Genomic DNA, 24129 nt, shown 5'->3' with positions numbered 1-24129 from the left:
ACACATTGCTAAAAAAATAAAGGGAACACTTAAACAACAGAATATAACTTCAAGTAAATCAAACTTCTGTGAAATTGAAATCAAACTGTCCACTTAGGAAGAAACACTGTTTGACAATCAGTTTCACATGCTGTTGTGCAAATGGAATAGACAACAGATGGAAATTATTGGCAATTATCAAGACACACTCAATAAAGGAGTGGTTCTGCAAGTGGGGACCACATCTCAGTACCAATGCTGTTATGATAAGGTAATTCAGTACCACAATGGACATAGAGGTCAGAGCACATACAGTGACCTGACAATAACCCAAAAACATAGAACGAGCTCTGAGACGTGGGAACTCTGCTGACCGCAATCCCTAATCCTCTCCAACCACACTAGAGGCAGCCGTGGATTGCGCCTAACGCTCCCTATGCAACTCGGCACAGCCTGAGAAACTAGCTAGCCTGAAGATAGAAAATAAGCCTACCTTGCCTCAGAGAAATACCCCAAAGGAAAAGGCAGCCCCCACATATAATGACTGTGAGTTAAGATGAAAAGACAAACGTAGAGATGAAATAGATTAAGCAAAGTGAGGCCCGACTTTCTGAACAGAGCGAGGATAGGAAAGGTAACTTTGCGGTCAACACAAAACCCTACAAAAACCACGCATAGGGGGCAAAAAGACCCTCCGTACCGAACTAACGGCACAGAGGTACACCCTCTGCGTCCCAGAGCTTCCAGCAAGCAGGAAAAAACAAATAGACAAGCTGGACAGAAAAAACAGCAAACAAATAGCAAAGCAGAACTTAGCTATGCAGAGCAGCAGGCCACAGGAACGATCCAGGAGGAAACAGGTCCAATACTAGAACATTGACTGGAGGCCAGGATCAAAGCACTAGGTGGAGTTAAATAGAGCAGCACCTAACGACTTCACCACATCACCTGAGGAAGGAAACTCAGAAGCCGCAGTACCACTTTCCTCCACCAACGGAAGCTCACAGAGAGAATCAGCCGAAGTACCACTTGTGACCACAGGAGGGAGCTCTGCCACAGAATTCACAACAGTACCCCCCCCTTGAGGAGGGGTCACCGAACCCTCACCAGAGCCCCCAGGACGACTAGGATGAGCCATATGAAAGGCACGAACAAGATCGGGAGCATGGACATCAGAGGCAAAGACCCAGGAATTATCTTCCTGAGCATAACCCTTCCACTTAACCAGATACTGGAGTTTCCGTCTTGAAACACGAGAATCCAAAATCTTCTCCACAATATACTCAACCAAAACCGGGGCAGGAGGATCAACAGATGGAACCATAGGTGCCACGTATCTCCGCAACAATGACCTATGGAATACGTTATGTATGGAAAAAGAATCTGGAAGGGTCAGACGAAAAGACACAGGATTAAGAACCTCAGAAATCCTACATGGACCAATGAAATGAGGTTTAAACTTAGGAGAGGAAACCTTCATAGGAATATGACGAGAAGATAACCAAACCAAATCTCCAACACGAAGTCGGGGACCCACACAGCGTCTGCGATTAGAGAAACGTTGAGCCTTCTCCTGGGACAAGGTCAAATTGTCCACTACATGAGTCCAAATCTGCTGCAACCTGTCCACCACAGTATCCACACCAGGACAGTCCGAAGACTCAACCTGCCCTGAAGAGAAACGAGGATGGAACCCAGAGTTGCAGAAAAACGGCGAAACCAAGGTAGCCGAGCTGGCCCGATTATTAAGGGCGAACTCAGCCAAAGGCAAAAAGGACACCCAGTCATCCTGATCAGCAGAAACAAAGCATCTCAGATATGTTTCCAAGGTCTGATTGGTTCGTTCGGTCTGGCCATTAGTCTGAGGATGGAAAGCCGAGGAAAAAGACAAGTCAATGCCCATCCTACCACAAAAGGCTCGCCAAAACCTCGAAACAAACTGGGAACCTCTGTCAGAAACGATATTCTCTGGAATGCCATGTAAACGAACCACATGCTGGAAGAAGAATGGCACCAAATCAGAGGAGGAAGGTAATTTAGACAAGGGTACCAAATGGACCATCTTAGAGAAGCGATCACAGACCACCCAAATGACTGACATCTTTTGAGAGACGGGAAGATCTGAAATAAAATCCATAGAGATATGTGTCCAAGGCCTCTTCGGGACTGGCAAGGGCAAAAGCAACCCACTGGCACGAGAACAGCAGGGCTTAGCCCGAGCACAAATCCCACAGGACAGCACAAAAGAACGCACATCACGCGACAGAGATGGCCACCAAAAGGATCTAGCCACTAACTCTGTGGTACCAAAGATTCCAGGATGACCAGCCAACACCGAACAATGAACCTCAGAGATAACTTTATTCATCCACCTATCAGGGACAAACAGTTTCTCCGCTGGGCAACGATCAGGTTTATTAGCCTGAAATTTTTGCAGCACCCGCCGCAAATCAGGGGAGATGGCAGACACAATTACTCCCTCTTTGAGGATACCCACCGGCTCAGATAAACCCGGAGAGTCGGGCACAAAATTCCTTGACAGGGCATCAGCCTTCACATTCTTAGAGCCCGGAAGGTACGAAACCACAAAATCAAAACGGGCAAAAAACAGCGACCAACGAGCCTGTCTAGGATTCAACCGCTTGGCAGACTCGAGATAAGTCAAGTTCTTATGATCAGTCAAGACCACCACGCGATGCTTAGCTCCTTCAAGCCAATGACGCCACTCCTCAAATGCCCACTTCATGGCCAGCAACTCTCGATTGCCCACATCATAATTTCGCTCAGCAGGCGAAAACTTCCTGGAAAAGAAGGCGCATGGTTTCATCACCGAGCAATCAGAACTTCTCTGCGACAAAACAGCCCCTGCTCCAATCTCAGAAGCATCAACCTCGACCTGGAACGGAAGCGAAACATCTGGTTGACACAACACAGGGGCAGAAGAAAAATGACGCTTCAATTCTTGAAAAGCTTCCACAACAGCAGAAGACCAATTGACCACATCAGCACCCTTCTTGGTCAAATCGGTCAATGGTTTAGCAATACTAGAAAAATTGCAGATGAAGCGACGATAAAAATTAGCAAAGCCCAGGAACTTTTGCAGACTTTTCAGAGATGTCGGCTGAGTCCAATCATGGATGGCTTGGACCTTAACAGGGTCCATCTCGATAGTAGAAGGGGAAAAGATGAACCCCAAAAATGAAACCTTCTGAACACCAAAGAGACACTTTGATCCCTTCACAAACAAAGAATTAGCACGCAGGACCTGAAACACCGTTCTGACCTGCTTCACATGAGACTCCCAATCATCCGAGAAGATCAAAATGTCATCCAAGTACACAATCAGGAATTTATCCAGGTACTCTCGGAAGATGTCATGCATAAAGGACTGAAACACTGATGGAGCATTGGCAAGTCCGAATGGCATTACTAGATACTCAAAATGGCCCTCGGGCGTATTAAATGCAGTTTTCCATTCATCGCCTCGCTTAATACGCACAAGATTATACGCACCACGAAGATCTATCTTGGTGAACCAACTAGCCCCCTTAATCCGAGCAAACAAATCAGATAACAACGGCAAGGGGTACTGAAATTTAACCGTGATCTTATTTAGAAGGCAGTAATCTATACAAGGTCTCAGTGAACCATCCTTCTTGGCTACAAAAAAGAACCCTGCTCCTAATGGTGACGATGACGGGCGAATATGCCCCTTCTCCAAGGACTCCTTCACATAACTCCGCATAGCGGCGTGCTCAGGCACAGATAAATTAAACAGTCGACCTTTTGGGAATTTACTACCAGGAATCAAATTGATAGCACAATCACAATCCCTATGCGGAGGTAGGGTATCGGACTTGGGCTCATCAAATACATCCCGGTAATCAGACAAGAACTCTGGAACCTCAGAAGGGGTGGATGACGAAATAGTCCGAAATGGGACATTACCATGTACCCCCTGACAACCCCAGCTGGACACAGACATGGATTTCCAATCTAATACTGGATTATGGACTTGTAGCCATGGCAACCCCAACACGACCACATCATGCAGATTATGCAACACCAGAAAGCGAATAACCTCCTGATGTGCAGGAGCCATGCACATGGTCAGCTGGGTCTAGTACTGAGGCTTATTCTTGGCCAAAGGCGTAGCATCAATTCCTCTCAATGTAATAGGACACTGCAAGGGCTCCAAGAAAAACCCACAACGCCTAGCATACTCCAAGTCCATCAAATTCAGGGCAGCGCCTGAATCCACAAATGCCATGACAGAATACGATGACAAAGAGCAGATCAAGGTAACGGACAGAAGAAATTTTGACTGTACCGTACCAATGGTGGCAGACCTAGCGAACCGCTTAGTGCGCTTAGGACAATCAGAGATAGCATGAGTGGAATCACCACAGTAGAAACACAGCCCATTCAGACGTCTGTGTTCTTGCCGTTCAACTCTGGTCAAAGTCCTATCGCACTGCATAGGCTCAGGTTTAAGCTCAGGTAATACCGCCAAATGGTGCACAGATTTACGCTCACGCAAGCGTCGACCGATCTGAATGGCCAAAGACATAGACTCATTCAGACCAGCAGGCATAGGAAATCCCACCATGACATCTTTAACCCCTTTCTGCCATTAGACGTGCTATTGCGTCCATGTGGGGTGGGCTTTACTTCCCAAGGATGCAATAGTACGTCATATGCGATCGGCAGCGCTCACGGGGGAAGCGCCGCCGATCGCGGCTGGGTGTCAGCTGCCTATCGCAGCTGACATCCGGCACTATGTGTCAGGAGTGGTCAAAGACTGCCCCCGGCACATTAACCCCCGGCACACCGCGATCAAAGATGATCGCGATGTGCCAGCGGTGCAGGGAAGCATCGCGCAGGGAGGGGGCTCCCTGCGGGCTTCCCTGAGCCCCCCGCAGCAACGCGATGTGATCGCGTTGCTGCGAGGGTCTTACCTCCCTCCCTCCCTGCTCCAGGCCCGGATCCAAGATGGCCGCGGATCCGGGTCCTGCAGGGAGGGAGGTGGCTTCACAGAGCCTGCTCAGAGCAGGCACTGTGAAGCAGCCTGCACTCCTATTAGATCGGTGATCTGACAGAGTGCTGTGCAAACTGTCAGATCACCGATCTGTGATGTCCCCCCCCTGGGACAAAGTAAAAAAGTAAAAAAAAAAATTTTCAAATGTGTAAAAAAAAATTAAAAAAAATATTCCAAAATAATGAAAAAAAAAAAAATAATATTATTCCCATAAATACATTTCTTTATCTAAATAAAAAAAAACAAAACAATAAAAGTACACATATTTAGTATCGCCGCGTCCGTAACGGCCCGACCTATAAAACTGGCCCACTAGTTAACCCCTTCAGTAAACACCGTAAGAAAAAAAAAAAAAAACGAGGCAAAAAACAACGCTTTATTATAATACCGCCGAACAAAAAGTGGAATAACACGCGATCAAAAAGATGGATATAAATAACCATGGTACCGCTGAAAGCGACATCTTGTCCCGCAAAAAACGAGCTGCCATACAGCATCATCAGCAAAAACATTAAAAAGTTATAGTCCTGAGAATAAAGCGATGCAAAAATAATTATTTTTTCCGTAAAATAGTTTTTATCGTATAAAAGCGCCAAAACATAAAAAAATGATATAAATGAGGTGTCGCTGTAATCGTACTGACCCGAAGAATAAAACTGCTTTATCAATTTTACCAAACGCGGAACGGTATAAACGCCTCCCCCAAAAGAAATTCATGAATAGCTGTTTTTTGGTCATTCTTCCTCACAAAAATCAGAATAAAAAGCGATCAAAAAATGTCACGTGCCTGAAAATGTTACCAATAAAATCGACAACTCGTCCCGCAAAAAACAAGACCTCACATGACTCTGTGGACCAAAATATGGAAAAATTATAGCTCTCAAAATGTGGTAACGCAAAAAATATTTTTTGCAATAAAAAGCGTCTTTCAGTGTGTGACGGCTGCCAATCATAAAAATCCGCTAAAAAACCCGCTATAAAAGTAAATCAAACCCCCCTTCATCACCCCCTTAGTTAGGGAAAAATTAAAAAAATGTATTTATATCCATTTTCCCGTTAGGGCTAGGGTTAGGGCTAGGGTTAGGGCTAGGGTTAGGGTTAGGGCTAGGGTTAGGGTTGGGGCTAGGGCTAGGGTTAGGGCTAGGGTTAGGGTTAGGGCTAGGGTTAGGGTTAGGGTTAGGGTTGGGGCTACAGTTAGGGTTGGGGCTACAGTTAGGGTTGGGGCTAAAGTTAGGGTTTAGATTACATTTACAGTTGGGAATAGGGTTGGGATTAGGGGTGTGTCAGGGTTAGGGGTGTGGTTAGGGTTACCATTGGAATTAGGGTTAGGGGTGTGTTTGGATTAGGGCTTCAGTTATAATTGGAGGGTTTCCACTGTTTAGGCACATCAGGGGCTCTCCAAACACGACATGGCGTCCGATCTCAATTCCAGCCAATTCTGCGTTGAAAAAGTAAAACAGTGCTCCTTCCCTTCCGAGCTCTACCGTGTGCCCAAACAGGGGTTTGCCCCAACATATGGGGTATCAGCGTACTCAGGACAAATAGGACAACAACTTTTGGGGTCCAATTTCTCCTGTTACCCTTGGGAAAAAACAAACTAGGGGCTAAAAAATAATTTTTGTGGGAAAAAAAAAAGATTTTTTATTTTCACGGCTCTGCGTTATAAACTGTAGTGAAACACTTGGGGGTTCAAAGTTCTCCCAACACATCTAGATGAGTTCCCTGGGTGGTCTAGTTTCCAATATGGGGTCACTTGTGGGGGGTTTCTACTGTTTAGGTACATTAGTGGCTCTGCAAACGCAATGTGACGCCTGCAGACTATTCCATCTAAGTCTGCATTCCAAATGGCACTCCTTCCCTTCCGAGCCCTCCCATGCGCCCAAACGGTGGTTCCCTCCACATATGGGGTATCAGCGTACTCAGGACAAATTGGACAACAACTTTTGGGGTCGAATTTCTCCTCTTACCCTCGGGAAAATACAAAACTGGGGGCTAAAAAATAATTTTTGTGGGAAAAAATTTTTGTTTTATTTTTACGGCTCTGCATTATAAAGTTCTGTGAAGCCCTTGGTGGGTCAAAGCGCTCACCACACATCTAGATAAGTTCCTTAGGGGGTCTACTTTCCAAAATGGTGTCACTTGTGGGGGGACTCTACTGTTTAGGTACATTAGGGGCTCTGCAAACGCAATGTGACACCTGCAGACCATTCCATCTAAGTCTGCATTCCAAATGGAGCTCCTTCCCTTCCGAGCCCTCCCATGCGCCCAAACAGTGGTTCCCCCCCACTTATGGGGTATCAGCGCACTCACGACAAATTGGACAACAAATTTTGGGGTCCAATTTCTCCTGTTACTCTCAGGAAAATACAAAACTGGGGGCTAAAATTAATTTTTGTGGGAAAAATGTTTGTTTTATTTTTACGGCTCTGCATTATAAACTTCTGTGAAGCCCTTGGTGGGTCAAAGCGCTCACCACACATCTAGATAAGTTCCTTAGGGGGTCTACTTTCCAAAATGGTGTCACTTGTGGGGGGTTTCAATGTTTAGGCACATCAGTGGCTCTCCAAACGCAACATGGCGTCCCATCTCAATTCCTGTCAATTTTGCATTGAAAAGTCAAACGGCGCTCCTTCCCTTCCGAGCTCTCCCATGCGCCCAAACAGTGGTTTACCCCCACATATGGGGTATCAGCGTACTCAGGACAAATTGTACAACAACTTTTGGGGTCCAATTTCTTCTCTTACCCTTGGGAAAATAAAAAATTGGGGGCGAAAAGATAATTTTTGTGAAAAAATATGATTTTTTATTTTTACGGTTCTGCATTATAAAGTTCTGTGAAGCACTTGGTGGGTCAAAGTGCTCACCACACCTCTAGATAAGTTCCTTAGGGGGTCTACTTTCCAAAATGTTGTCACTTGTTGGGGGTTTCAATGTTTAGGCACATCAGGGGCTCTCCAAACGCAACATGGTGTCCCATCTCGATTCCAGTCAATTTTGCATTGAAAAGTCAAATGGCGCTCCTTCGCTTCCGAGCTCTGTCATGCGCCCAAACAGTGGTTTACCCCCACATATGGGGTATCGGTGTACTCAGGACAAATTGTACAACAACTTTTGCGGTCCATTTTCTCCTGTTACCCTTGGTAAAATAAAACAAATTGGAGCTGAATTAAATTTTTTGTGAAAAAAGTTATGTTCATTTTTATTCAAACATTCCAAAAATTCCTGTGAAGCACCAGAAGGGTTAATAAACTTCTTGAATATGGTTTTGAGCACCATGAGGGGTGCAGTTTTTAAAATGGTGTCACACTTGGGTATTTTCTATCATATAGACCCCTCAAAATGACTTCAAATGAGATGTGGTCCCTAAAAAAAAATGGTGTTGTAAAAATGAGAAATTGCTGGTCAACTTTTAACCCTTATAACTCCCTAACAAAAAAAAATTTTGGTTCCAAAATTGTGCTGATGTAAAGTAAACATGTGGGAAATGTTACTTATTAAGTATTTTGTGGGACATATATCTGTTATTTAATTGCATAAAAATTCAAAGTTGGAAAATTGCAAAATTTTCATAATTTTCGCCAAATTTCCGTTTTTTTCACAAATAAACGCAAGTACTATCAAAGAATTTTTACCATTGTCATGAAGTACAATATGTCACGAGAAAACAATGTCAGAATCACTGGAATCCATTGAAGCGTTCCAGAGTTATAACCTCATAAAGGGACAGTGGTCAGAATTGTAAAAATTGGCCCGGTCATTAACGTGCAAACCACCCTTGGGGGTAAAGGGGTTAAGGGCTTCAGAGAGACCTTTTCTGAAAATAGCTGCGAGCGCACCTTCATTCCATTGAGTGAGTACGGACCACTTTCTAAATTTCTGACAATATACCTCTATCTCATCCTGACCCTGACACAGAGCCAGCAAATTTTTCTCTGCCTGATCCACTGAATTAGGTTCATCGTACAGCAATCCGAGCGCCAGGAAAAACGCATCGATATTACATAATGCAGGATCTCCTGACACAAGAGAAAATGCCCAGTCCTGAGGGTCGCCACGTAAAAAAGAAATAATGATCCTAACTTGTTGAACTGGGTCACCAGAGGAGCGAGGTTTCAAAGCCAGATATAGTTTACAATTATTTTTGAAACTCAGAAATTTAGTTCTATCTCCAAAAAACAAATCAGGAATAGGAATTCTCGGTTCTAACATAGAATTCTGAACCACAAAGTCTTGAATATTTTGTACTCTTGCCGTGAGCTGATCCACACATGAAGACAGACCTTTAATGTCCATCGCTACACCTGTGTCCTGAACCACCCAAATGTCTAGGGGAAAAAAAAGGCAAAACACAGTGCAGAGAAAAAAAAATGGTCTCAGAACTTCTTTTTTCCCTCTATTGAGAATCATTAGTACTTTGGTCCTCCAGTACTGTTATGATAAGGTAATTCAGTACCACAATGGACATAGAGGTCAGAGCACATACAGTGACCTGACAATAACCCAAAAACATAGAACGAGCTCTAAGACGTGGGAACTCTGCTGACCGCAATCCCTAATCCTCTCCAACCACACTAGAGGCAGCCGTGGATTGCGCCCAACGCTCCCTATGCAACTCGGCACAGCCTGAGAAACTAGCTAGCCTGAAGATAGAAAATAAGCCCACCTTGCCTCAGAGAAATACCCCAAAGGAAAAGGCAGCCCCCCACATATAATGACTGTGAGTAAAGATGAAAAGACAAACACAGAGATGAAATAGATTTAGCAAAGTAAGGCCCGACTTTCTGAACAGAGCGAGGATAGGAAAGGTAACTTTGCGGTCAACACAAAACCCTACAAAAACCACGCAAAGGGGGCAAAAAGACCCTCCGTACCGAACTAACGGCACGGAGGTACACCCTCTGCGTCCCAGAGCTTCCAGCAAGCAGGAAAAAACAAATAGACAAGCTGGACAGAAAAAACAGCAAACAAATAGCAAAGCAGAACTTAGCTATGCAGAGCAGCAGGCCACAGGAACGATCCAGGAGGAAACAGGTCCAATACTAGAACATTGACTGGAGGCCAGGATCAAAGCACTAGGTGGAGTTAAATAGAGCAGCACCTAACGACTTCACCACACCACCTGAAGAAGGAACCTCAGAAGCCGCAGTACCACTTTCCTCCACCAACGGAAGCTCACAGACAGAATCAGCCGAAGTACCACTTGTGACCACAGGAGGGAGCTCTGCCACAGAATTCACAACACAATGCTTTCTGGCTGATGTTTTGGTCACTTGTGATAGCATGAGACGGACTCTACAACCCACACAAGTGGCTCAGGTAGTTCAGCTCATCCAGGATGGCACATCAATGCGAGCTGTGGCAAGAAGGTTTGCTGTGTCTGTCAGCGTAGTGTCCAGAGGCTGGAGGTGCTACCAGGAGACAGGCCAGTACACCAGGAGACGTGGAGGGTGCCGTAGGAGGGCAACAACCCAGCAGCAGGATCGCTAAGTCAGCCTTTGTGCAAGGAGGAACAAGAGGAGCACTGCCTGAGCCTTGCAAAATGACCTCCAGCATGCCACAAATGTGCATATATCTGCACAAACTGTTAGAAACCGACTCCATTAGGATGGTGTGAGTGACCGACGTCCACAGATGGGGGTTGTGCTCACAGCCCAGCACCGTGCAGGACGCTTGGCATTTGCCACAGAACACCAGGATTGGCAAATTCGCCACTGGCCCCCTGTGTTGTTCACAGATGAAAGCAGGTTCACACTGAGCACATGTGACAGACATGACAGAATCTGGAGATGCCGTGGAGAGCGATTTTGCGCCTGCAACATCCTTCAGCATGACCGGTTTGGCAGTGGGTCAGTAATGGTGTGGGGTGGTATTTCTTTGGAGGACCACACAGCCCTCAATGTGCTGGCCAGAGGTAGCCTGGCTGCCATTATGTGGTGAGATCCTCAGACCACTTGTGAGACCATATGCTGGGGAGGTTGGCCCTGGGTTCCTCCTAATGCAGGACAATAATTATCAACTAAGATGTCCAGAATGATACAAAGGGCACTTCTACATGCAATATCATCCAACTTACATTTTACACTATATCTTCGAAAATTTGTAGAGATCCCAAATTAAGATTAAAAATTAGCTTTTATTCAGTAGTACATTAGACAATTAAAAAAGCAAGAATACTGTCAAAGGACACAGAAAAAATGAACACACCAATAGTACACTGATATTAATGATACACAGGATATTCTACATTAACAATCATAATGCAGAAAAATGTATTGCTATACCCATATGATGCAGTTTTGTAAGTTCCCACAGTTATAAAGATATATACAACAAATGTAAATGTTAATGGAGGACTGGCACTAGACATATACTGGCATTAAACTCCTAAGCAGTATATTTATCCAGGGCACACTATATTGACATGTAGCCATATGAATTAACTATTATAACAAAATGCAGCGATATAAAGTGTATCCACCGTCTCCATATAAACTAGGTTTAAGGCTAATAAAAGTAATAATGACAATTTAGCCACTAGTCTCATCAATCCATTCAAAAATGTAGGAATTACCTGTGCAAAAGGTGCTTGCTGATCGTTCGGTGTCCACTCACCCCGACGTACGTTTCGTCACCAGCTTCTTCCGTGGGGGGTGTCAGGGTGAGAGGCAGCCGGATATTTATATGAAATGCCACCAATATGCGCTTGCCAGGGGAAAAAGATAGGTGCCTTCCCACCGCAGCGCATAGTGTATCTGCCCGCCTCCTCCAACGGGTACTTCCCTAACGATGCTCAATGACACGCAAGCTATGATGTCTGCGTGTCAGTGTATGAGCATCCCAGGAAGTCCCAAGAGGTCGGGAAGAATGCGCATGCACAGAGGCATTCGGACACCATATGAATTGGAAAGAGAGTGCAGAGGGCAAAGAGCTATAGTGCCTAATATAGTAAAGTGATACAATTTACAACATAAAGCATGCTGACTCCGTGAATACAAGGGTGAAAGAGATGATAGTGAATGAAGATCAGACCATATATAAATAGATAAATAAATATATAGATTATATCTAAGATATAATTTTTACACATATTCATATATGAATTAATTTAACTCAACAATTATTCTTTCACTTCATTAATAAAACCATATATATTCATCTTTGTGGTGGTTATTTTATAACGTTAGATATAATCTATTTATATATGGTCTAATCTTCATTAATTCCCTCTCTCTCTCCCTCCCTCCCTCTCTTTCTCTCTCTCCAAACTCTATCCCCGGGTTTAAAAAAAATCCAGCAGAAAAACGGATCCGGCGCATCAGTTTTCGACTATTTGCAACGGATCCATTTTTTCCAATATTAGCCGGATTGTGCCTGACGGCTAAAAACTGATGTGTGAAACAGGTCTTAGGGTTTGTTCACAATCATTGTTCGGAAAGGCCAGGTGATGCAAATTTCCCAGCTTCATAAAAACCCAGCCTCCTCTAACCTTGTGCCAGAAAAACAGCAGCCATGGGTTCTTCTAATGAGCTGCCTAGCACTCAGAAAATGAAAATATTGGAGGCCTACAAAGAAGAAGGCTGTAAGAAGATAGTAATGCGGTTTCAATATGCCCTTTCCTTAATTTGAAATGTAATTAATAAATGGAAGTTAACAGAAACAGTGGAGGTCAAGATAAGGTCTGGAAGTCCAAGCAACATTTCAGTGAGAACAGTACATAGGATTGCTAGAGAGGCAAATCAGAACCCCAGCTTCACTACAAAAGACCTTCAAAAAGATTTAGCAGACACTGGAATTGTGGTACATTGTTCTACTGTTCAGAGACCCCCTGCACAAACATGGCCATCATAGAAGAGTCATTAGAAGAAAACCTCTCATTGCAGGTTTTTTGTTCCCACCCTGTGTCATATATGTTTTCTGTATTATTTAATAAATTAATAAATAGCATTGTTTTACCAAAGCTAGAATCTCTTTTAGGCTACTTTCACACATCAGGATTTTTCATTCCGGACCATTTTTTTAATATCCAGAACCGGCGAAATTAAAAACCGGATGCAGATTTTCCCCATTGACTTGTATTAGCGCCGGATTGTGCCGCATGGCCCCCCGTTCCTTCTGTTTTTTTCCGGATCCGGAGAAAATTTCCATTCCGGCATCTGGAAAAAACGTCTACAGTAATGTTTTTTGCCTGCGGCGAAATAGCCGGAAGGGCCGGATCCGGTGCTTCCGGCTTTTTGTTACAATGCAAGTCTATGGGCGCCGGAATGTGCCGGATCTGGAAAAAGACGGATCCGGTGACCTGATCCGGTTTTTTAATCTGAGCATGCTCAGAAACAATTGCCCGGCCCACAGGACACATATATAAACAATCCCAGTGAGGCCCTCACGCAAGAGAGCCTGCCAGCAAGAGAGCCTGCCAGCAAGAGAGCCTATCTGCAAGAGAGCCTGCCTGCCACAGAATCTGCCAGCCAGCCACAGACTCTGCCAGCAAGCCACAGACTCTGCCAGCCAGCCACAGACTCTGCCAGTAAGCCACAGACTCTGCCAGCAAGCCACGGACTCTGCCAGCAAGCCATGAACTCTGCCAGCCAGCAACAGAGCAAGCAAGCCAGCCTCCAAGCCAGCCACAGACTCTGACAGCCAGCAACAGAGCCAGCAAGCCAGCCTGCCAGCCAGCCACAGACTCTGCCAGCAAGCCACAGACTGACAGCAAGCCACAGACTCTGGCAGCCAGCAACAGAGCCAGCAAGCCAGCCTGCCAGCCAGCCACAGGCTCTGCCAACAAGCCACAGACTCTGCCAGCCAGCCACAGAGCCAGCAAGCCGGCCACAGACTCTGGCAGCCAGCCACAGACTCTGGCAGCCAGGAACAAAGCCAGCCTGCCAGCTGCAGACTCTGCTAGCCAGCCACAGACCCTGCCAGTCAGCCACAAAGCCTATTAGCCATGTCTTCTTCTGGGAGCCCTCCCCCGCGTCGGCAGCACATTGAGGTAAATAAATGTTTTGTTTTTACCAATTTTTTTTGCCCTGTCTATCTATCTATCTATCTATCTATCTATCTATCTATCTATCTATCTATCTATCTATCTATCTATCTAATATCTATCTATCTCATATCTATCTATCTATCCCATATCAATCTATCCCATATCTATCTATTTATCTATCCCATATCTATCTATCTTTCCCATATCTACCTATCCCATATCTATCTATCTATATCTATCTATCTATCTATCTATCTATTATTAATTAATGTATTTATCAATCTATCATTTTTGTATAACAGGAAGCTGCAGCAGAAAAGGTGCTTCCAGAAGGAGACCGAAGGGGTGGAGAGAGACCTGGAGTGGGATCGCAATTGGTAAGTTTCTTGCATGCATTGCAGAACCACAACCTCACACTACACCTAACGCATTAAAACCAAAGTTCATTACAGAAATGTCACTGCACACAACACATACAAACTGATCATTACAGACATCACACAACATACAACACACACAAATCATCATTATAGACATCACAGTGCACACAACACCTAAAAAGCCAACATACAAGCACATGATGTTTTTTTTTTTAGTCTTCTGATTCTGGTGCTCGATCCAGAGGTCCTCAGAGCGGCTCCCAGGGTCGTCAACGTGCGAGTCAGGGCGGTGATCATCGGGTAAGCACCTTCTGTTTTTCATTTTATTTTAAACTTAATATTGTTTTGAATCTAATGTCTTTTTTTTTTTTTTTAACATGCTTCACAGCGTGTTCCTGAGTCGGACAGTGAGGAGGCCGGGCTAAATATCGACCTCCTCATCGATCTGATCCAAGAGAGGGAGCCGCTGTGGAACATGAGTGACCGCCGCCACGCTGATGTAGTTGTGACCCGTCGGCTCTGGGAGCAAGTCTGCCAACAGCTTGTAGACAACTGGGACGACCTCGATGTTCGGGCCTAGAATCAAGCACGTAAGTATACACAGATCAGTTATGTTGGTGGATTTAAAGTGTTGTATACTAACCAATTTGTGCTTTCACTTTTCAGGCGAGAGGATTGTCAAGCGGTGGCGGTCGATCAGGGATCGCTTCAAGAAGGAGTTCAACAAAGAGATGCGGGCCCCGAGTGGATCTGGAGGACGCAGGGGCAAGTATAAATATGCAAGGGCCCTATCGTTCCTCCGGTCAACGATGGTGAGCTGAAGGAAAATATTACCTAACCCATTTAATAAACAATGTTTACACGTCTAACCCTTTTTTGGTGTTTCAGCCAGGGCCATGCAATATCAATATATTAATTATATTTTTTTTCTCTTCCACAGCACCATGGGCAGCACTCATGAGCCTGCAGCAGAGTTGAACCCTTCTGGGCGATCCCTCCGGAGTCTGCCACCGCGGGACACTTCGACAGTCCCAGCCCCTCTGCAACTTCCCTCACATCTGATCCCTCGGTCCCATCCACCAGCGCTGGAGCATCCTGGCCGCCTGCGTTGCATGAATCTGCTGGTGAGGATATAGCTTTTCCTGTACCCCACCTCTCTGATGCTGCTCTTTCTAGTACTCCTGTGGCTTCAGGGCGGCAGCACCAGAAGGGTCAGGTGCAGAGCTATGCACCCGAGTTCTTGCACCTGAATCTATCCTTCCAGAACTGTCTGAAACTTTTGTCGGAGCAAATAGCCGCAGGTTTTAATTTGATAAACAAAAGTATTATTGAGTTGCATACACTTCTGCAACGGATGCATTCAGATGCAAGTCAATCACCGAACCACACTTTTTTCTGGTCGGTACTCGAGCGCATGGATATGCTATCTCCTGTGTTATGAAAGATAATTCAGAACCACAATGGACATAGAGGTCAGCGCACATACAGTGACCTGACAATAACCCAAAAAACAAGAACGAGCTCTGAGACGTGGGAACTCTGTTGACCGCAATCCCTGATCCTAACCAACAACACTAGAGGCAGCCGTGGATTGCGCCTAACGCTGCCTATGCAACTCGGCACGGCCTGAGAAACTAGCTAGCCTGAAGATAGAAAATAAGCCTACCTTGCCTCAGAGAGATACCCCAAAGGAAAAGGCAGCCCCCACATATAATGACTGCGAGTAAAGATGAAAAGACAAACGTAGAGATGAAATAGATTTAGCAAAGTGAGGCCCAACTTTCTGAACAGAGCGAGGATAGGAAAGGTAACTTTGCGGTCAACACAAAACCCTTCAAAAACCACGCAAAGGGGGCAAAAAGACCCTCCGTACCGAACTAACGGCACGGAGGTACACCCTCTGCGTCCCAGAGCTTCCAGCAAGCAGAAAAAACAAATTGACAAGCTGGACAGAAAAAAACAGCAAACAAATAGCAAAGAGGAACTTAGCTATGCAGAGCAGCAAGCCACAGGAACGATCCAGGAGGAAAACGGGTCCAACACTAGAACATTGACTGAAGGCCAGGATCAAAGCACTAGGTGGAGTTAAATAGGGAAGCACCTAACGACCTCACCACATCACCTGAGGAAGGAAACTCAGAAGCCGCAGTACCACTTTCCTCCACCAACGGAAGCTCACAGAGAGAACCAGCCGAAGTACCACTTGTGACCACAGGAGGGAGCTCTGCCACAGAATTCACAACAGTACCCCCCCTTGAGGAGGGGTCACCGAACCCTCACCAGAGCTCCCAGGACGACCAGGATGAGCCATATGAAAGGCACGAACAAGATCGGGAGCATGGACATCAGAGGCAAAGACCCAGGAATTATCTTCCTGAGCATAACCCTTCCACTTAACCAGATACTGGAGTTTCCGTCTTGAAACACGAGAATCCAAAATCTTCTCCACAATATACTCCAACTCCCCCTCCACCAAAACCGGGGCAGGAGGATCAACAGATGGAACCATAGGTGCCACGTATCTCCACAACAATGACCTATGGAATACGTTATGGATGGAAAATGAATCTGGAAGGGTCAGACGAAAAGACACAGGATTAAGAACCTCAGAAATCCTATACGGACCAATAAAACGAGGTTTAAACTTAGGAGAGGAAACCTTCATAGGAATATGACGAGAAGATAACCAAACCAAGTCCCCAACCCGAAGTCGGGGACCCACACAGCGTCTGCGATTAGCGAAACGTTGAGCCTTCTCCTGGGACAAAGTCAAATTGTCCACTACATGAGTCCAAATCTGCTGCAACCTGTCCACCACAGTATCCACACCAGGACAGTCCGAAGACTCAACCTGCCGTGAAGAGAAACGAGGATGGAACCCAGAGTTGCAGAAAAACGGTGAAACTAAGGTAGCCGAGCTGGCCCGATTATTAAGGGCGAACTCAGCCAAAGGCAAAAAGGACACCCAGTCATCCTGATCAGCAGAAACAAAGCATCTCAGATATGTTTCCAAGGTCTGATTGGTTCGTTCGGTCTGGCCATTAGTCTGAGGATGGAAAGCCGAGGAAAAAGACAAGTCAATGCCCATCCTACCACAAAAGGCTCGCCAAAACCTCGAAACAAACTGGGAACCTCTGTCAGAAACGATATTCTCTGGAATGCCATGTAAACGAACCACATGCTGGAAAAACAATGGCACCAAATCAGAGGAGGAAGGCAATTTAGACAAGGGTACCAAATGGACCATCTTAGAGAAGCGATCACAGACCACCCAAATGACTGACATCTTTTGAGAGACGGGAAGATCTGAAATAAAATCCATAGAGATATGTGTCCAAGGCCTCTTCGGGACCGGCAAGGGCAAAAACAACCTACTGGCACGAGAACAGCAGGGCTTAGCCCGAGCACAAATCCCACAGGACTGCACAAAAGTACGCACATCCCGCGACAGAGATGGCCACCAGAAGGATCTAGCCACTAACTCTCTGGTACCAAAGATTCCAGGATGACCAGCCAACACCGAACAATGAACCTCAGAGATAACTTTATTTGTCCACCTATCAGGGACAAACAGTTTCTCCGCTGGGCAACGATCAGGTTTATTAGCCTGAAATTTTTGCAGCACCCGCCGCAAATCAGGGGAGATGGCAGACACAATTACTCCCTCTTTGAGGATACCCGCCGGCTCAGATACACCCGGAGAGTCGGGCACAAAACTCCTAGACAGAGCATCCGCCTTCACATTTTTAGAGCCCGGAAGGTATGAAATCACAAAGTCAAAACTGGCAAAAAACAACGACCAACGAGCTTGTCTAGGGTTCAACCGCTTGGCGGACTCGAGATAAGTCAAGTTCTTATGATCAGTCAAGACCACCACGCGATGCTTAGCTCCTTCAAGCCAATGACGCCATTCCTCGAATGCCCACTTCATGGCCAGCAACTCTCGATTACCCACATCATAATTACGCTCAGCAGGCGAAAACTTCCTGGAAAAGAAGGCGCATGGTTTCATCACCGAGCAATCAGAACTTCTCTGCGACAAAACAGCCCCTGCTCCAATCTCAGAAGCATCAACCTCGACCTGGAACGGAAGCGAAACATCTGGTTGACACAACACAGGGGCAGAAGAAAAACGACGCTTCAACTCTTGAAAAGCTTCCACCGCAGCAGACCAATTGACCAAATCAGCACCCTTCTTGGTCAAATCGGTCAATGGTTTAGCAATACTAGAAAAATTGCAGATGAAGCGACGATAAAAATTAGCAAAGCCCAAGAACTTTTGCAGACTTTTCAGAGATGTCGGCTGAGTCCAATTATGGATGGCTTGGACCTTAACAGGATCCATCTCGATAGTAGAAGGGGAAAAGATGAACCCCAAAAATGAAACCTTCTGAACACCAAAGAGACACTTTGATCCCTTCACAAACAAAGAGTTAGCACGCAGGACCTGAAACACCGTTCTGACCTGCTTCACATGAGACTCCCAATCATCCGAGAAGATCAAAATGTCATCTAAGTACACAATCAGGAATTTATCCAGGTACTCTCGGAAGGTGTCATGCATAAAGGACTGAAACACTGATGGAGCATTGGCTAGTCCGAATGGCATTACTAGATACTCAAAATGGCCCTCGGGCGTATTAAATGCAGTTTTCCACTCATCGCCTCGCTTAATACGCACAAGATTATACGCACCACGAAGATCTATCTTAGTGAACCAGCTAGCCCCCTTAATGCGAGCAAACAAATCAGATAACAATGGCAAGGGGTACTGAAATTTAACCGTGATCTTATTTAAAAGGCGGTAATCTATACAAGGTCTCAGTGAACCATCCTTCTTGGCTACAAAAAAGAACCCTGCTCCCAATGGCGACGATGACGGGCGAATATGCCCCTTCTCCAAAGACTCCTTCACATAACTCCGCATAGCGACGTGCTCTGGCACAGATAAATTAAACAGTCGACCTTTAGGGAATTTACTACCAGGAATCAAATCGATAGCACAATCACAATCCCTATGCGGAGGTAGGACATCGGACTTGGGCTCATCAAATACATCCCGGTAATCAGACAAGAACTCAGGAACCTCAGAAGGGGTGGATGACGAAATAGTCAGAAATGGGACATCACCATGTACCCCCTGACAACCCCAGCTGGACACAGACATGGATTTCCAATCTAAAACTGGATTATGGACTTGTAGCCATGGCAACCCCAACACGACCACATCATGCAGATTATGCAACACCAGAAAGCGAATGACCTCCTGATGTGCAGGAGCCATGCACATGGTCAGCTGGGTCCAGTACTGAGGCTTATTCTTGGCCAAAGGCGTAGCATCAATTCCTCTCAATGGAATAGGACACTGCAAGGGCTCCAAGAAAAACCCACATCGCCTAGCATACTCCAAGTCCATTAAATTCAGGGCAGCGCCTGAATCCACAAATGCCATGACAGAATACGATGACAAGGAGCAGATCAAGGTAACAGACAGAAGAAATTTTGACTGTACCATACCAATGGTGGCAGACCTAGCGAACCGCTTAGTGCGCTTAGGACAATCAGAGATAACATGAGTGGAATCACCACAGTAGAAACACAGCCCATTCAGACGTCTGTGTTCTTGCCGTTCAACTCTGGTCAAAGTCCTATCGCACTGCATAGGCTAAGGTTTAAGCTCAGGTAATACCGCCAAATGGTGCACAGATTTACGCTCGCGCAAGCGTCGACCGATCTGAATGGCCAAAGACATAGACTCATTCAGACCAGCAGGCATAGGAAATCCCACCATAACATCCTTAAGGGCTTCAGAGAGACCTTTTCTGAAAATAGCTGCGAGCGCACCTTCATTCCACTGAGTGAGTACGGACCACTTTCTAAATTTCTGACAATATACCTCTATTTCATCCTGACCCTGACACAGAGCCAGCAAATTCTTCTCTGCCTGATCCACAGAATTAGGCTCATCGTACAGCAATCCGAGCGCCAGGAAAAATGCATCGATATTACTTAATGCAGGATCCCCTGGCACAAGGGAAAATGCCCAGTCCTGAGGATCGCCACGCAAAAAAGAAATAACGATCCTAAATTGTTGAACTGGGTCACCAGAGGAGCGAGGTTTCAAAGCCAGAAATAGTTTACAATTATTTTTGAAACTCAGAAATTTAGTTCTATCTCCAAAAAAACAAATCAGGAATAGGGATTCTCGGTTCTAACATAGAATTCTGAACCACAAAGTCTTGAATACTTTGTACTCTTGCCGTGAGCTGATCCACACATGAAGACAGACCTTTAATGTCCATTGCTACACCTGTGTCCTGAACCACCCAAATGTCTAGGGGAAAAAAAAGGCAAAACACAGTGCAAAGAAAAAAAAATGGTCTCAGAACTTCTTTTTTCCCTCTATTGAGAATCATTAGTACACGGCCTTCAGTACTGTTATGAAAGATAATTCAGAACCACAATGGACATAGAGGTCAGCGCATACAGTGACCTGACAATAACCCAAAAAACAAGAACGAGCTCTGAGACGTGGGAACTCTGTTGACCGCAATCCCTGATCCTAACCAACAACACTAGAGGCAGCCGTGGATTGCGCCTAACGCTGCCTATGCAATTCGGCACGGCCTGAGAAACTAGCTAGCCTGAAGATAGAAAATAAGCCTACCTTGCCTCAGAGAGATACCCCAAAGGAAAAGGCAGCCCCCACATATAATGACTGTGAGTAAAGATGAAAAGACAAACGTAGAGATGAAATAGATTTAGCAAAGTGAGGCCCAACTTTCTGAACAGAGCGAGGATAGGAAAGGTAACTTTGCGGTCAACACAAAACCCTTCAAAAACCACGCAAAGGGGGCAAAAAGACCCTCCGTACCGAACTAATGGCACGAAGGTACACCCTCTGCGTCCCAGAGCTTCCAGCAAGCAGAAAACACAAATTGACAAGCTGGACAGAAAAAAACAGCAAACAAATAGCAAAGAGGAACTTAGCTATGCAGAGCAGCAAGCCACAGGAACGATCCAGGAGGAGAACGGGTCCAACACTAGAACATTGACTGAAGGCCAGGATCAAAGCACTAGGTGGAGTTAAATAGGGAAGCACCTAACGACCTCACCACATCACCTGAGGAAGGAAACTCAGAAGCCGCAGTACCACTTTCCTCCACCAACGGAAGCTCACAGAGAGAACCAGCCGAAGTACCACTTGTGACCACAGGAGGGAGCTCTGCCACAGAATTCACAACACTCCTGATCAGCAGATCCAAGTAATGCAATCATGCCAGTCTGCTCTAGCGCTTGTTACCTCCCAAGCCACCACATCTGCCCCCCCAACTGCACCATCCTCCCCTCCAGCCACTGTCCCGCCCTCCAGCCACTACCAGCATCCTGCCCGTGCCCCGTACCAGCATCCTGCCCGACCCGTACCAGCATCCTGCCCCCGTACCATCATCCTGCCCCGTACCAGCATCCTGCCCATGCCCTGTCCCAGCATCCTGCTTCTGACCCATACCAGCATCCTGCCCGTGCCCCTTCCCAGCATCCTGACCCGTTCCAAACATCCTGCCCCTTTACCAGTTCCCACCAACATCATCTGCACCTCCTCTCCCTGCCCACTACCACCAGTCTCCTTCACCCATCATGCCACTATCACAACCCTCTTCTCCACCCATCACCTCTTCTGCCTCCCAATCCAACCACTCCACCCCTTCCAAGGAGGCCCCTAGGAAGAAGCATAATGCGAAACGCACGTCGGGCATTGGAAGGTCTGGCATGTCACTCGGCACTTTATCGGTCAACTCGTGCAGCCATTCAGGAAATATGTTTTGTATGGGACTCTTATTTCTTTACAGGCTGTTCTACTCAGCACTTGAATATGTGTCATCATGCTGTGCACTGTGGTAATTTAATAATAGACTGCTTGGGATGATTTCATCTGAGTGAGCCGTCTGACAAAGTTCGGGAGTGGCGCTTTCACAGTGCATGTGAATATATGTGATCATGCTGTGCACTGTGGTAATTTAACAATAGATTGATTGTGATGATTTCATCTGATTGAGCCGTCCGATATACTGTAGCTCAGGAGCGGCGCTTTCACAGTGCATTTGAAGTTCTTTGGAATACAATCAATTGTTTATGAATTCTGTGATATTTATATGGTATTCCTTCTTAAATACACATGGAATATATCACTTGAGATTTCTCTGGTTCTTTGCTCACTAGGATTAGGAGCGGTATAAGAGATTTTTTTTTGTCCCATTTTGTTCCTTCCTGATTTGATGTGCATATGGTTCAGCTGACCTTGAATTATGTGTAGCTATTGGTTTGGAGGCACTGTTTTATTGTTATGTGTAAATAAATTTGTAAATAAAAGTTGATCTTTTTTAACCCCTTAGTGACAGAGCCAATTTGGTACTTAATGACCGGGACAATTTTTGCAATTCTGACCACTGTCACTTTAAGAGGTTATAACTCTGGAACGCTTCAACGGATCCCGCTGATTCTGAGATTGTTTTTTCGTGACATATTGTACTTCATGTTAGTGGTAACATTTCTTCGATATTACTTGTGATTATTTATGAAAAAAACGGAAATATGGCGAAAATTTTTAAAATTTAGCAATTTTCAAAATTTGTATTTTTATGCCCTTAAATCAGAGAGATATGTCACGAAAAATAGTTAATAAATAACATTTCCCACATGTCTACTTTACATCAGCACAATTTTGGAAACAAAATTTTTTTTTGTTAGGGAGTTATAAGGGTTAAAAGTTGACCAGCAATTTCTCATTTTTACAACACCATTTTTTTTAGGGACCACATTACATTTGAAGTCATTTTGAGGGGTCTATATTTCTCAAAACCACATTCAAGAAGTTTATTAACCCTTTACGTGCTTCACAGGAACTGAAACAATGTGGAAGGAAAAAATGAACATTTAACTTTTTTTTGCAAACATCTTAATTCAGAACCATTTTTTTTATTTTCACAAGTGTAAAAACAGAAATGTAACCATAAATTTTGTTATGCAATTTCTCCTGAATACGCCAATACCCCATATGTGGGGGTAAACCACTTTTTGGGCGCACCGCAGAACTTAGAAGTGAAGGAGCGCCGTTTGACTTTTTCAATGCAGAATTGGCTGGAATTGAGATCGGACACCATGTCACGTTTAGAGAGCCCCTGATGTGCCTAAACAGTGGAAACCCCCCACAAGTGACACCATTTTGGAAACTAGACCCCTTAAGGAACTTATCTAGATGTGTGGTGAGCACTTTGAACCCCCAAGTGCTTCACAGAAGTTTATAACGTAGAGCCGTGAAAATAAAAAATCGCATTTGTTTACACAAAAATGATCTTTTCGCCCACAAATTCTTATTTTCACAAGGGTAACAGGAGAAATTAGACCACAAAAGTTGTTGTGCAATTTCTCCTGAGTACGCTGATACCCAATATGTGGGGGTAAACCACTGTTTGGGCGCACCGCAGAGCTTGGAAGAGAAGGAGTGCCGTTTTACTTTTTCAATGTAGAATTGGATGGAATTGAGATTGGACGCCATGTCGCGTTTGGAGAGCCCGTGATGTGCCTAAACAGTAGAAATCCCCCACAAGTGACCCCATTTTGGAAACTAGACCCCCATGGAACTTATCTAGATGTGTGGTGAGAACTTTGAATGCCCAAGTGCTTCACAGAAGTTTATAATGCAGAGTCGTGAAAATTAAAAAATATTTTTTTTTCCACAAAAAAGGATT

The 24129-nt window shown here is 45.2% G+C and overlaps 1 protein-coding gene across 5 annotated transcripts in view; it reads right to left on the bottom strand.

The window, feature by feature from the left end:
- ADAM23 (ADAM metallopeptidase domain 23) overlaps positions 1-24129 on the bottom strand; it is a 401035-nt gene that overhangs the window by 177563 nt on the left and 199343 nt on the right. The window lies entirely within an intron of this gene.

This window comes from Ranitomeya imitator, chromosome 7 (assembly GCF_032444005.1).
Source record: "Ranitomeya imitator isolate aRanImi1 chromosome 7, aRanImi1.pri, whole genome shotgun sequence".
NCBI classification, from domain to species: Eukaryota; Metazoa; Chordata; class Amphibia; order Anura; family Dendrobatidae; genus Ranitomeya; species Ranitomeya imitator.
The sequence above is the reverse complement of the archived record's forward strand: the minus strand, read 5'-3'. Positions and strand labels throughout refer to the sequence as shown.